This window comes from Mastomys coucha, unplaced genomic scaffold (genome assembly GCF_008632895.1).
Source record: "Mastomys coucha isolate ucsf_1 unplaced genomic scaffold, UCSF_Mcou_1 pScaffold9, whole genome shotgun sequence".
NCBI classification, from domain to species: Eukaryota; Metazoa; Chordata; class Mammalia; order Rodentia; family Muridae; genus Mastomys; species Mastomys coucha.
This window is the reverse complement of record NW_022196915.1, coordinates 86,311,020-86,325,618: the sequence shown is the minus strand read 5'-3', so window position 1 is coordinate 86,325,618 and position 14,599 is coordinate 86,311,020. Positions and strand designations below refer to the sequence as shown.

Here is a 14,599-nt window from a genome sequence, read left to right as displayed (position 1 = left end):
GTCTTGTATTCAGGTAGGGATAAACACAAATAAGTGTTTTAGCTTCATATATTAGTCTAGTGTTTCCAGGGTAATTACTAAATTTTCATATCTATCATTTCAAGTCTTAGTCTTCCTCTGTACTTTTAATGTATTAGTTAGTTATTTAATTATTTGTTTTCCATGCAGTCCTGGCTGTTCTGGAACATTCTTTATAGACTAGGCTGGCTGTCAACCCACAAAGATCTACCTGCCTTGGCTTTCTGAGTGCTGGGATTGTAGTGTGTGCCACTAGGCCTGGCTTATTCCTCTTCTCTTCAACCCTCAATGGTGACTGTACTTAGGGCTGGGGAGATAGCTCAATGATTAACAGCACTTGTTATACTTGCAGGGTTCTATTCCCAGAATCCACAATGGCTAACAAATGTCTTTAACTCTAGTTCCCAGGGGTTCTAACATCCTCTTCTGGCCTCCATAAGAACCAAGTCTACACATCATGTACATACATATATGCAGGCATTATGATCATGCACATAAAATAAAATATTAAATAGTTTTTAAAAAGGTGAACATACCCTAAAGTTAGTAGAGTTTGACTATAGTACCCTATTTCGAAATTTCTGGAAGAAATCTTGATTTTTGTTGGAGAATATAATATCTATGATTATATATTTTCTGGCACTAAGGGTCTTGAAGTAATGTGAGCCATGGACCCTAGAAAATTCAAATTTAACTGTCTTCTCCTTTTCCCTAACATGGTTGTTAATTTTTGTATTTATCTGTATTGGCCTGCTCTTGGATTATAGGATTACACCTTGGTTCTTATCATGGTGGTCCACACACTATCTCTGTGCTGGGCTATGGCATCCATCCAGTACCTTTGTGGGTCTTTTTGTGGGTGAACTTTATTGATGGTATTCAAGAGAGTAGGGAGGGCTCCCTAGGTCCCTCCTGTTATTATGGAGGTCTGGAATGGAAATTGTGAGGGAGCTCAGTGTGGGGGCTGATTGGGATAGGGACTCTTTAGTAACTGAGGGCCTCTCTCTTGCTCTCAGTGCCCTTGCTGGGGTGGGTGGTCCAGGGCTTCTTACTCCTTGGAGGCCATGCAGGCCATGAGGTCCACTACCCTGTTGCTGTAGCCATATTCATTGTCATACTAGAAAATGAGCTTTACAAAGTTGTCATTGAGAGCAATGCCAGCCCCAGCATCAAAGGTGGAAGAGTGGGAGTTGCTGTTGAAGTCACAGGAGACAACCTGGTCTTCAGTGTAGCCCAGAATACCCTTCAGTAGGCCCTCAGATGTCTGCTTCACCACCTTCTTGATGTCATCATACTTGGCAGGTTTCTCCAGGTAGCATGTCAGATACACAACGGATATATTGGAGGGTAGGAACACGGAAAGCCATGCCAATGAGCTTCATGTTCAGCTCTGGGATGACCTTATCCACAGCCTTGTCAGCGCCAGTGGATGCAGGGATGATGTTCTGGGCAGCCCCATGGGCATCATGCCACAGCTTTCCAGAGGGGCCAGCCACAGTCTTCTGAGTGGCAGTGATGCCATGGATCATGGTCATGAGCCCTTCCATGATGCCAAAATTGCCATCTCTGTTCCAGAGACAGCTTCATCTTCTTGTGCAGTGACAGCCTCATCCCATAGACAAAATGGTGAAGGTTGGTGTGAATGGATTTGGCCATATTGGACGCCTGGTTACCAGGGCTGCCTTCTGCTCTTCACTTGGCAAAGTAGAGATTGTTGCCTTCAACAACCCCTTCATCGACCTTAACTACCTGGTCTACATGTTCCAGTATGATACCACCCATGGCAAATTCAACAATACAGTCAAGGCTGAGAATGGGAAGCATGTTATCAATGGGAAGTCCATCACCATCTTCCAGGAGCGAGAACCTGCTAACATCATATGGGTTGATGCTGGTGCTAAAGTATGTTGTGGAGTCTACTGGCATCTTTACCACTATGGAGAAATCTGGGGCCCACCTGAAGGGTGGGGCCAAAAGTGTCATCATCTCTGCCCACTACCTCATCCATTATCCCCTGAAAAGACATTAAGTTTCCAAAGAAATTTAGATTTCATCTAAGATTTTATCTTGACAATTATATCATAGAATTAAATCATAATTTATTTACATTATTAGATATATCCTATTTACTAAGGCATTATTAAAGCTGTTTCAATAAATTTGGCACATTATACAAGTTACACATTTGTATGTATGCATACACACACAAACACACACACACACACACACACCTCTGCACGTAGAGACACAGGTTAAAATCAGCTATGTAATCTTGGAATCTTGGTGTTTTGTGAGTATTCCAGGATACAAGTGGTTTGAAAGTGTCCATATTGTGTTTGAAGGATGCTAACTAACAAGCTGCCATCATGGCTTGCCCTTTCCTTTGAGAGTCATAAGTGTGCACATTGCCAAAGATAGCACTAGAAATTTTGTCCATAAAAATAACTCCAATGTGGCAAGAAACACAGCTTTTATGAGGGTCTTTGATTTGTTTCCAGGAGGTCAAGTTCAATCCGGGCGGCTTTCTGTAGGAATGTTTTAATTTTCATTTAGAAATCCTTCCTTCCTCTAAGTGTCTTGCTTGTCCTATCTCCCAGCAAATAAAACTCCAAGCAATAAAGTTTGTTAGTAAGGCATACTGTGTAAAACGTGATGATTTATTCTTCCAGTGACCTTAATGATAGTTTTAGTGTAATAAATTTTTTATTACAGTAAATTATTTATTGCAAGAGAGGCATGTAAGTCAACAAGGAATGTGAAAATAATGGTAAAGAAATTTATGGGTTTTTTTTTTTTAAAGAGTCTTCTCTGTATGAATCCTGGCCTCATCTTCTGTGTGCATCTAACAAAACACTTCCATTATATGAAGTAAATGTACAAAATAACATGAGTTTGTAGAGGGCAGACTTACTTTCCATTCAGTCTCTAGACGCTTTAGGAGAGGAATTTTTTTTTTTTTACATTCATCATATTTATTCTGGAGCCAATTAACTCACCAGCTTATAGCCAGAGACCCCATTCAGTCATCACTGCCCAGAAAAGTTCTTAATGTTTGGTATTCTTACTAAATAAATAAATAAATAAATACATCCAGCCCATGAGGTCTTTCAATAGATTATCAAGAATGAGTCTAGCCAAAGACTCTGAGACAGAGAAATCCTAAAGATAAAATATTTCTCCCTCCTACTGGTTATCTCATTACTTATAGCCCAGATTAAGAAGCTGAAATTCATCATTGACATGGAGCACATTCTGAATTATTTAGAAATTTAGTTGGATATTGTTACTTTCTACTGTACCATAAAAGTCCAAGATTTTATAGCACATATTCTATTATCCCAAAGTCATTTTTGAATGTTATCATGAATATAGCAAATAACTTTGTAATCTTTTATTTAGTAGTTGGTTACTGCTAGTTAATGTAAGTAGTAAGTGACCAGGAAGTTTCTATTAACTATTTGTCAGAGATCTCAATGACCTTACCCAAAAAAAAAAAAAAATGGTTAACCATAAAACATATCAATAGTAGACAAAATCCTACCCTATGAGAGAAATGTTATTTAATATTTCAGAAATCCATAGTTAGATTTTAGGGACCATCATGTACTAATTTCTAATACTTTATGGCTCATTTTGTTCTTGCATATCCATGGAAGGAAAATTTGTGTTATTTCACAGGAACTGGAGCACACTGCCTGGGAGATAGCCACCATTCAATACATATTTATTGAATTAATAAGTGAGTGGCAAAATACATTTATTCCTTATTTTAGTGAAGTGCATTTTCATGGTTTGGAAAAACAGTATGTGATTTGCCAACTTTTGATAGATTCCACTTATCTTCAAATGCCTTTTCTCCTTTCATTGCATTCACAAGGGAAGGCTAATTGGTTGGCACCAAGATCTGACTTGACAAACATTTCTCTTCAAACATTCAGAACTGTACCCCTCCACCCCCGCCATTTTATCAGCTGCTCTTTAGTCTCAGCATGTGTCTCCTCTTGTGGATTTTTTCTGCTTGTTTGATTTTGATCATTTCATTTTACATATCATAGGCCGTCAACAGTTCTCTGGAGAACAAATGTGTTCTGGTTGTTACAATAAATAATTTTAGAGAAAACTCTTACTGTGATTGCTGTAGACAACCCTAAATTCCCTTCCCTTTATGTGATCAGGGATCCACTCACTTCTACCAATTTGACTGAGGAGACATGAGTGTACATTTGGTATTTCACATTAGATGAGTTCTAACAGTCCTGACCTTGGTGAGCACACACCCATGCTGTGCTGTTTTGTGGCTTGTTTATTTTGTTTCTTCTATTGGAAATAACATTTTTTTCCACAAAATACATTGTACTTACAGTTTTCCCTCCCTCCATTCCTCCCAATCCCTCCTTACCTCAAACTCCCATCCAGATCCACACCCTTTCTGTCTCTCCTTAGAAAACAAACAGGCATCGAAGGAAGAGTAGTAAAATATAATGTTATAAGATAAATCAAAACCAAACAAATCAAAATAGGACAAAAACGAAGAAGAAAAAGAGCCCCCAAAAAGGACAAGAAGCATATTGATGTAGAGATATGCATATTTATAGCATTGTTTCACTATAGCATCAGTGTATCTTGCAGGTAGGCACTCTTGTAAATGTACAGATATAAGAACATAAAATTAGAGGACATAATATATACACAAAGGACCTGCAAGGTAAATAAACAAGTAATCCAATGTCCTACTTAACATTATGAGACAGAGATTCTCTAAAGATGCCGTTGAGTTAGTTTTCTTTGGTCATCTGCTGTGAGGAATGGGGCCAACCTTTAAGAGTAGTTTGTTTCCACAGTGAGACTGGAGAAAATTAATTTTCTATTTGAAAATGGTTGTCAATTTGAGATAGGTTCTCCACTTCTCCTTTCAGCTCTAGGACCCTATTTGGCATCCCAGACCCCCAAAAGCCTACCTCAGTTTCTATATGTTCATATGTGTGCCAGCCTTGTGTCTAGAAGGCCTTGATTATATGGTGTCCTCCAGCCCCTCTGGCTCTTAAACCCTTTCTGCCTCCTTTATGCAGAGCTCCCTGAGCCTTGTGGGGAAGGATCTGATAGAGATATGCCATTTCTTGCTGAGTGTTCCAAGGTCTCTCACTATCTACAAATTGGCAAGCTGTGGGTCTCTATATTTCTTCTGATCTGCTGCAGGAGAAAGCTTCTCTGATGATGGCTAAACAAGGCACTGAGTTATAAGTATAGCCGAATGTCAATTGGTGTCAATTCATTGTTACACTTTGCTTTTATTTTTAATTTTTGGAACAGTAACATTTGATTTCCCCTTAGGTCCCTGGACTGTCTAGTCTCCCATTCTTGATCACCCAAGCATTGTTGAGAATAGGTTCCACTCATGAAGTGGGCCTTAAGGCAAATCAGATATTGGTTGGTTCCTCCCACAAACATTGTTTCAATATAGCATCAGTGTATCTTGCAGGCAGGCCACTCTTGTAAATCAAGACTGCAGCTGGGATGGTGCCACTCCCACTTGTCCACTCCAGTAAAGTCTGAAGTATCAGGATTGAAAGCCTGATCATGGACAAGAGGCAATATGATTTCAAAGGGAGTTTATGCCTCCTGGGTATTCAGTCAGTCGTTGGCATCTCCTAACTCAGACATGGTCCAGATTAGTCTTTCCAATCATCAACACACCTTCTTATTCAGATATAAAGGTACGCCAAGAAATGATTCGTAAATGGCTAAAACTTAAGATTGGGCATTGTTCCCTGGCCAGCACTGCATTCCAATATATCCTAATTTATTACCAAGCTGTTGTTAGCTTGGAATTTCTCACAAGGAAGCTGCCTTATCAGACAGGGTGTCCTCAGAGTTAGCAACAGAGGTCAGGCACATAGTTAGCATTCTCAGGGCAGTCCCACAGAAGACAGAACTGTTTTACATACCAGAGAGTAATTGAAGGGTTTCCCTCACTTAAGGGCATTTTCAGGAACTGTTAGATTGGAACTTCCTGGTGCTTGCCTCCAGCAGACCCAGAGAATGACTTTGGGATTGCCAAAATAGCCTCAGCAGGAAGGACACCACAGCTCTTCCACTTCACACCTGGATGCCTGATCTTACCTACCTTGATATGACTGTCACTTGCCTACTTGACTTCTGTCTTGCTGTCTGATCTTACGGACCTTGATGTGGCTCTCACCTGCCTATGTGACTTTTGTCATTTGCCCTGTTTTCTGTATACTATATAAGCCTGGTTTTCACTTTGTGTACGGACTTAGACTTACTTATTCATTCAGATTCGAGCTTCAAACCTCATGCAGTCCGCAGCCCCCCGACCCCGGGCCCAGAGCGATTGGGACAGAGGGGTGGGAGAGGGTGCAACACATGTCTAGAAGAGGTGACTGCTTTAAACCCAGTGTGTTCCAGGTGGCCTCAGATGTACCTCAACTGCTGAGCTGCCAGATTTCTCATTTCTCTTTTGTAATGAGTGTAAAAGCCTGATGCCATTTATAAGAAATACACTCAGACTCAGCACTTCCTTGTGACGACTCACTGAATTTTTTGTCACTCACTGAATTTTTTGTCACTCACTGAATTTTTTGCCCACCTGACCAGAACTCTCATCCCTTGGAACAAGAGGTGCCCGCAGCGAACCCAGTCCATGGCAGTTGGCAGGATGGTGTTTACCTTTCTCCTTTTATGGCATGCAGAGTACATTTCTAGTGCCATGATCACTAGTCAGTAAGACTGACTAGGCTCTAGGTAGGCAACAGTTTAACTCTCTGTGTTCAATGAGTTATACAGGTGTTGCCTTCGGTAATAGGGCCTTACTATCAGTTTGTAGAGAGCTACCCAAAGTTTCGGAATAGCATGGGTGGTTTGGGCATTCCCATGGGACCTCTTTCCTTCTGCTAGCAGCTTGATTAGATGTAACCCATTGTGGGTACCACAAGCTTCGTGTGGTGATGATAGATGTCCAGTTGGGGCTCTGCTTCCCTTGTTATTTGGAGATTTCATTTAGATGGCTTTCAAATATGTTTGTGTTGTAGGAGACATCTACTGTACTAGTTTCCATATGACCTCTCAAAAGTCTTTAATTTTAGCTGCAGTTCTGCATATATCCTCCATTCCTATTTGGAAAAAGCTCAGCTGGGAGAGCTTTAGACTAAAGACACCAGTGTTTATAAAATCCAGCTCATCAATGTGGAGTCAAGCCCACTTTCTGTATGTTGTTGCAGGTAAGGAGAAAAGGAGCTAAGTTTCACTAGCTATTACACAATTACAAAACCATAGTGAGATTCTGTAAGATAGGGTGAAATGCAAAACAAAATCCTAATAAGGTTCACCAAGAGTATGGATACCTCAGTCCCTTTATGACCTACTAATGGGCATGTTGAATGGTTCAACTTCATGATAAGATAGTTCAGAGTTTTCTTAAAGAGTTGAATACATATTTAGCTTAAGTTCTACCCCTAAACTCAAAAGAGAGTAAAGGTGAAAATCAACTCATACAAAACTACTGAAAAGGAAGAATTCACCCTTATGTCATTGAGGATGTAAGATGAGATAAGGCACTAAGTGCAGGCATAAGTTAAGTTTGTGAGTATGGCATGGGTATGTATGATCTTATTATGGGTGATGTTGTCCATTGGTGTATTTCATATGTCCAAACACATTAATACATCAAACTATAACTCTTTGTCACTAGTCAACTATACCTACTACATTCAACTGTACACATATACACCACACACACATACACAAACATAAATACCATGCACACACACATACACACATACCACACATACTTCATACACACAGAAACACACCACACACACACACACACACACAAACACCATATAACTCACATACACACACACACCACACCATACACAACAGATATCTACACACACACACACCAGCACATATGAAGTTTTAAAATATTTTACTTCCATATAGCTTATAGCCATGATTATTTATGATGATTACTTATCATATGGGAGGAAAACATTTTTATTAAAGACATATCACCAAGATGTTACTAGTACATACTATAGTGTGTGAGAAAGCACAATAGGAAAAGAAGATTTAAATAAAGGGGAAAAATGAAAATGGCTCAATTTCAGCACGTGCTGGAATGCATTCCAGAGAGCTGGCCTCGGCTTGGAAAGAGACCCTAAGAGGCTGCAGAGAGCCTCTGGTAGGAAGTCGCCCTGGAGGACCAGAGAGCATGACATTTTAATATGAAAAAAAATCAACCTGACTTTTAGCTCATATTTTCACCCTTTCCACTTAGAATCATCTACTTTGAAAAGCAATGCTGTAGAAACCAAATATTTCTTTAAGTGTTTTTTTCGCCAAGAGCTACATTCTGTACAGTTGGTGAACTGTTTACATTTTAAAAGTGAACATTTTGAAAGCAAAATTAGCATTTTTGTCAGTGTTGAAATAGACTCATTTACTTGAAGTTTGCTTTGAGAAAATTAAACCTTTAGTTATAATAACTTCAGAGTGAAGCTGATAAGACTGCTCTGTATTACCTGTTGCTCAGAATGGAGCAAACACTCTGTTAGCAGTTGGACAACTAGGACTCATGAACAACTCATATAGTGGCAGTCGATCTCAAATAATCCTGTCAATTAATTCAATCTGCTCTCCTAACTCTTCCTCCACTCTATAATAATTAAATATTCTATATTCTCAAGCACAGGGATTTATCAGTTTCAGGCCATTTAATCTTTCCCCTATACATAGAACAGGGAAAACAATTCTACATAAGATGAAATAAATAATGAAGATACTACTTCATTTATAAGCAATGCAAGTATAATAACCATTACTACTACTGCATTTATTTGATATGTTCTTAAAATTATTGTTAGTCTTTTCAGGGCTAGGAAATCTAACTCAGGGCCTTCTGCATTTTAGACAAGCTCTCTACCACAGAATAACACCCTTAGCAATTATTCATATTCTTAATGATTTTTTTCCATACATTATTATGATAAACCCTATTTCAATCACAAATGTGCCCTGTGATGTGGCTCGTTTCTCTTACGCACAGGTCTCTAAGGCACTCAAGTATCAGTTGATCTAGAATCTGGAATAGAGTGTTTTTTTTATCATGGTCCCTCAGAACGGCTGTCCATATACAATAAAGCCGTGATAATAAAACAATGAAGAAGAAATGTAGACAGCCTGTGGGAAAGCATGAAGAGGGGAGGTTTAGAAAATCTACTGTTGGATCTTGTGTCAGTCCAAGGGCAGATGTTCAGTTTCTTATACTGTGGCTGCCCCCCTACACCCTGCCCCTGCCATGACAATGGAATATTACATACTTGTTCTGAAACTCAAAATAAAGGAATCAACAAAAACCTTTGGGAACTAATTTGATATTATATATCAAGATCATTAAAAAAGTCTTCTCTTCAATGAAATAAACATACCCAGGAACACTTCTACTACAAACCAGCTGTCAGTGATAAGATGGATGGCTCATCAGTGAAGAGCACCAGTTGTTCAGAGGACCGGGGATCAGTTCCCAACGTTCACATGGGATGGCTCACAATTACCTGTACTTGCTGCTCCAAAGGATCTAACTCCCATATACTTGTGCCACACATCCACACAGATGCATAAGTGTCTAGAAAACTAATTGGAAAAAGGCAAACAAAAGAGATACCATTAAAGACTGTGAAATGCTTCTCTTTCTTCAGAAAATATTCCATGGATACAGTGCGACTCCAGTGCCCTTCATCATTGCAATGCCTCATGCATATTTGCTTTTCTTCTTTGTGCAGTACTCTGCTTTCTAATCCATGCTGTTCCTCTCCATCATGATTGCTGCCTGTTAGTTCACTATCCCCCTATTTGTATTTTCATTCAACATTCATTCTCAAAGGTTTTTAATTTATTTCTCATGAATGAGCTTAGCCACAACCATTATGATAACTATAAGTGGTAGATGACACAATGCAAAATGATGGATTTGTACTTAAATCAATCTATGAAATCCTCCTTGGAGCCTGATCATGCTTTTACTCTCATGCTAACTAACGGCAAACCACATCACTCTGTAGCCTCCTCTCATCTCATCGGTACACCCTTAATTTTCATCAGTCCACATTATCCTATGCAGAGAACTCATTCTCTGTTTTTGAAAAATAAAACGTGTCACGTTTGAGTCGACACATTTGCTTAATATCCAACCATTTCCATTACCATGTATTATTCTGTAACAAACCATCTTGGAAATGAATACATTAAAAGAATAACAGTGCTTTCCTCCAGGTTTGATCAGGTGTGTGGGTTTGTCTGGTGGTTGTCTCATATGGGAGCAGTTGGGTGACATTTAGCTTGGTTAGGCATATACATATGAATAGGCATTTATGGCTAGGCATACGCAAACACACACATATGGTTAGGCATATATAACTGCATTGTCTAATAAGGGGTCTTGAAATCACATGGCGTCTGTCTTGTCTCCTTCCATACAACAGGAGGGCATCTATACAAGGTGTGTGTGGAGATGTGGTTCTTTGGAGAATTCTCTTTGGAAAGCAGCCACCACAATTCCACAGTGCTTTAAAAGCTGTACAGTTGCTCTCCATTCCTTGAAGCCTCAGTGGAGGACCCAGGGAGTTTAGAGGTCAGGAGGGGGGGTGGGGACAACCACGTGGAGACATGTGGGTAGGGAGGAGATATGGGATGTGGAACAGTTGGAGTGTGGATTGGGGAGGGGGAAAAATATGGAGTGTAAAAAAGTAAATTAATAAAAAATAAAAAAACCTAACAATCCTTTTATATTTGCTTTCAAATAAAAATCAATGTGTTCCTATCTACTTTAAATCTGATAACTTCCAACTCAACTTGAAGTTATTTGTGGTTGACTCAACCCAAGCCCACACTTTGAGTTTAATTCTAATCACCATTACTTTCTCGTTAATCTGCTTATCTTAAATCTATAGCCACATCTTAATGAGCAGTAAAGCATAACACCACATCTCACATAAAATATAAAGCTTTAACTCATCACTTTCTCTTTTTACTAACCTGTCCTTGTAACTTATTCATCCTAGCACCAGAACTTCTCTCAGAACTGTTTCTCCTTCCTCTCTCTTCCATTCTGATCAAAAATTTTCTTTTATTTCCCCTCCCACCGAGAAATACAGTTGCTGTTACCTAACTTGCCTTGGAGTGGGGAATGCCTTGGCTCCTGTAGTTAACTTACCAGTGGTCACATCATAAAGGAAGCTGACTGTCACTCTTCCAGAAGCTACCAAATGCTAACAGCTCTTCAAATAATAATGGACTTTCTTGCCAGCTCTTCTCTGCTGGAGGTTTGTCTGTCTTGAGTCTACTTAGGACTTTAACATGCTGTTACAATCACTATGAGTTCATATGTGTAAGTATTATGTCCAGAAAACAGTCTCTTTGATCATGTCCATGACTTTTTGAAATGATCCCTGAGTCTTGAGGGGACGGGTGTGATACATATGCTCCATTTAGGATTGAGCAGTAAGCAGTCTCTCATCCTATGTATTGATTATCATTCCATGGTTTGTATTTACAACTAGATATTGCCCAGGCTGAGAAGAGTATTATCTTTATACTCAAGATAAGACTTGTGAAAAACAGCCCAGTATGTATTCTCCTGAGTTAGCCAACAAATTATGTTTATTTTGTACAGTTACATGAATAATAAGGAAGATAATGAATATGGAGCTGTACAGATGCTGTGTAAAACTTTTTAATTTCTTTCATTTTATCACTGATACTTGTCCAACTATATTGTACATATGGCTTTGGTCTAACAATGTACATTTATTTGATGGGAGGGGGTTACAAAATGTCTGCTATTGTATACAAAAAGATACCACACCAATGGCATCTGCACTCTTCCTAGAGAGGCCTAGCCCAGAAACATGACATTTATAAACTCTTATATAAGCATTCTCAAGGAAACACATAAAGAATAAAAGTGAATGCTTCTTATATACGAGACTCTAAAGGGAACCCTTAGCATACTGAGCCCGGTCTATGTGATAAAGAAATCTAATCCTTGGAATTATGAAAAGTATATAAGTAAAAGATGCATAATTCTTGGGATTATAAAAGGGGAATGTTGGTGAGAAGACTGACTGTGACAGTGACAAGGGAAAAGAATGAATGACATTATTAAAGAAATAATTGAAGGGATTCATTGCCTGTCAGCTATAAAATATATTATTTTTAGCATAGTTAAAGATGCAATCAATCAGCATAATCCAGCACCTTCTCCTGCAAAAGATGATAAGCAATATGCTAACTGACTTAGAGAAAAGTTTTCCAGAGCTGTGTCTGCACCACTACTAATGGCAAAACATTCACATCCTGAAGGGAACACGCATGGAGACTGAGAGAGTAGGTCTTAGTGTGCAGCCTCTTGGTCCAGCATCTCCTGACTTCCTATCGGAATTTGAGAATTAAAAAGAAAAATATCTCGATATACTTCTACATAAATCTGTATATATCTCCAGTTTCTAAAATGGTTTCATAATAAGAATTCCTTTCAAAATCAGAAAAGCCATTTTAGTGTTCTATATAGCAGCAAAGTGAGATTTGTGGGCATTTTTTAATGCAATTCAAGATCAAAATTCTCCTGAGAGAAAATTCAAAAATTTCCTGTAGCCAGTATTTCTTGGAAGGGACACCAGATCGCTTTGGAAATTAATCTTAGATTACTATCACAATCATAAAGACCTTCTTCCTGTCTATAGCCTGATAATCAAACAATGAATTGGAAAAAGATGAAAGCAGTCATATCAATTGAATGGCTACATTACTTGATTAATTAAAGCTCTCTATCTAACTTCATGTTACCAGTTTATTATCCTTCGTATAAGTCTGAAGATGCCTAGTAGTAAAGCCTGAGAGAACAGGAGATGATCTAGAGAAAAGAGATGATATTCCACTTAGTTGCTTTACAATAGAAAATAGAAAGTAAATTATATCTTAAGCTAGGCAAACTATAATTTTCAAAGATATTTGCTTAGACCATTGTAATTTTTGAGGGATGAGCTCAAATGCGTTAGATGTGTGTGAGTTAGGGTACATAGTGAACCTTTTAATATCAAAGCTGCTCCTTTTCATTTTGAAACACAGGAGTAAGTTTGTAGCAGGCACAGAGAATGGGGAGGAAAGAGGAACGTTTCCCATTGTTCCTGTGGAATTTTTTTAAATGGTGTGTTTGACACAACTGAGTGTCATAGAGAAGTGCAGGGGGACTTTCCCTCAGTAGTGGAGCCTCTGAGCATGCTGGAGCTTCTCCTGTATAGAAAGTCCTCTGATGAGAGAAGGGTGGAAGAGGGAGAGGAGCTACCACTTGAGTGTGGGTTCTGCTCCATCTTCTCGAGAATGACTAAGGAGTACTTGTCACCTGTTTGTATCTCTCTCAATGCTTTCATCTGAGCTCCATTTCCTCTTTGATCAAGGTGCTTCATTCCTTTTTCCTTCACAATAGACCAACCATGCTTACTGCAACCCTATGCAACTGCCTCACATAGCTTTTGTTTGCAAAATTCATTTAAGTTGCCAGCTTCATAACGCATCATGATTTCTTACACCCCATCACAAACCACATCCCCTACGATTTCTGATGACTGCCAACTAATTTCCATTTTGGCTTCATGGTGTGTGTGTGTCTGTCTGTCTGTCTGTCTGTCTGCCTCTGTCTGTTTCTCTGTGTGTATATGTGTGTGTGTTTGTGCATGCACATGTGTGCATGTGTGTGTATAGGTCTTGTGACAGTAGCCATCACTGTGGTATATACAACCATGCCATACAGAAGACAGAGTTTCACCCACACTCTTCCTATCCTCCTCTTGAAATCTGTCTCTGTATATGTGATGTTTCCTAGAACTTGGAAGGGGGTTAGGGATGAGAGCTCAACAGTCACCTTCCCCACCCATTTGATCAATTATAAACTTCTGCATTAACCATCACCCTTTGTAAAATAATTTTATTGTATATTTTCTTTATTTACATTTCAAATGTTATCCCCTTTCCTGGTTTCAGCCCCTCCAGGAAAAACCCTATGACATCCTCCCTCCCCCTGCTTCTATGAGGGTGTTCTTCCACCCACTCACCCACTCCCACCTCCCTGCCCTCAGTTCCCCTACACTGGGGCATCAATCAAGCCTTCATAGGGCAAAGGACTTCTTCCATTGGAGCATGACAATGCCATCCTTTGCTACATATGCAGCTGGAGCCATGTGTAGTCCTTTGTTAATGGCTTAGTCGCTGGGAGTTCTGGGGGATCTGGTTAGTTGATATTGTTGTTCTTCCCATGGGGTTGCAAACCCCTTCAACTCCTTCATTCCCTTCTTTAAGTCTTCTGTTAGGGACCCCACACTCAGTCTAATGGTTCGATGCTAACATCCACCTCTATATTTGTAAGGCTCTGGCCTGACTTCTCAGGAGACAGCTATATCGGGCTTCTTTCAGCATGCACTTCTTGGCATCCACAATAGTATCTGGGTTTGGTGACTGTATATGGGATGGATCCCCAGGCGGGACAGTCTCTGGGTGGCCTTTCCTTTAG

At 39.4% G+C, this 14,599-nt stretch overlaps 1 pseudogene; it reads right to left on the bottom strand.

The window, feature by feature from the left end:
* Positions 1–1,013: 1,013 nt before the first annotated feature.
* Positions 1,014–6,747, bottom strand: LOC116084207 (annotated as a pseudogene).
* Between the last annotated feature and the right edge of the window lie 7,852 nt (positions 6,748–14,599).